A 1,618-nucleotide genomic window follows, 5' to 3' on the forward strand; every position below is an offset into this window, starting at 1 on the left:
CCTGCACACAGCGCACATTGCGTATATCTAGTTTCTGAAGTAGATGTTCATGAACGGTGAAAAAAAAGAAAACGTTGTCTACTGTGCATTGTGGTAGTTTTTATAATGTAGTTGGTTTCGCTTAAAACTTTCAAACACAGGTATAATGACACTCATAATAATGTTGCGCTGTTGTAGTTGTACCACGGTGTTAGCATTTGTCTGCAAAAGTGAAGTACTGCACATCTAGTCTGACCCCCCCATTAAGGAACGACGAGACACCAGCAATGAAGTGTTCGCAAAGCAATTTTATTGCTTTGGGAATAAAACTTCTTTCTTCTTCAGCGTTCGTGCTTTCCGGGCTGTGGCCTGCTGCATCGCAGTGTCTTGTACGGCGTGACTTCTTATTTTGCAAAAGTTATTTAAAACAAAATCAGTTGCAACGCGAACTACCAAGAGCAAGAGAGTGTGCAGTGTGTCCATTTTCACATGTCTCAATGTCATGTTCTTCCAGGAGGGAAATCGTCTGTGAACTCTTATCACCAAGTTAATTACTACAGGAGAGAAAATTTTCTGCGCTTGCTCCAAAAGACAACTTCTCTGCAACTATGTTTGTCATCAGTACTATGTGGAATGTGCATGGCTAGGGAATCTTCCGCTCTCCTCTTAGCAGGTTGCCTATCATGACAGTGTTTCCCGCTTTGATTTCTCGATATTGATTGACCAATGTGCTGAAGCAATAGAACATGAAAGTTTCTTTAAAGCAACATGAGCAGCACATCCTGCAATGTAAACATTAGAATTCATATGAGAGTGGGTGCGTTGGTTATCGTCGTCGCTGACAGCCCCAGAAAAGTTGCATGCCACAAGGTCCTCACTTACATCTTCACACTCTGTTTCCTTGCGTGGAAATATCAAAAGCTTTACAAGACGAACCTTCTTCTCACATGTGGTACTGTGATCCTGCTAGCTGGCGGTAACGGCCGAAGCGGTCTTTTAGCGCGTCCGCCTGAAAATTGCCCAGCAGAACGTACATGAAGCGAACTTCTAAGCAGTAGTGCGAGATTTCCAGCAGAGAATAGTGCGTCAGTCGCAAAGCACTGTGTGTCTCTTTCGTCAGCGAGCCGCTGGTGGGGTCAATTCTCGCCCAAGCACCTAACCAGTCTACAACGACACTCAGGAAAGCTAACTGTGTGTCATCAACAGACCTTACAGGGTCTTGAATGCTGCCCCGTAGCCTCTGGCCTTTGCAAGGGGTCTTAACATTGACTATTTGCCACCAAGTGAGGATGATGTCAATGAAAAGAGTGGTCGACTCAGCTTGAGGAAACTTAAACGTGGAACCATGCGTTCTGAGGGCATTTAACCCAAACTGATTATTGACGTCGACAACGAGCTTAGCATGTTGCCTCTCCATTGAAGTGGGATTCACGGCTTTTGTTTTCAGTCAGTAAGCAGCCTTCTCAAACGACGTCTTCTCTGAAGAAAAAACCTGCCGCACAGCTGCGAAGGAACACCTTTCATGCGAGGAGACCCTTAAGGGATTATTCTACTGAAGTCCATTTTAGGGGAAGAGATGCATGTTGCAGTGCTTTTCTGGTTATACCAATTGTTCCTGATGCACTTCAAGATGCACAAG

The 1,618-nt window shown here is 44.7% G+C and overlaps 1 pseudogene; it reads right to left on the bottom strand.

Moving 5' to 3' along the window:
* Positions 1-288: 288 nt before the first annotated feature.
* On the bottom strand, positions 289-1,396 carry LOC149346462 (uncharacterized; annotated as a pseudogene).
* Between the last annotated feature and the right edge of the window lie 222 nt (positions 1,397-1,618).

Source organism: Amblyomma mixtum, chromosome 4 (assembly GCF_055824585.1).
Source record: "Amblyomma mixtum isolate Tamu chromosome 4, ASM5582458v1, whole genome shotgun sequence".
NCBI lineage: Eukaryota > Metazoa > Arthropoda > Arachnida > Ixodida > Ixodidae > Amblyomma > Amblyomma mixtum.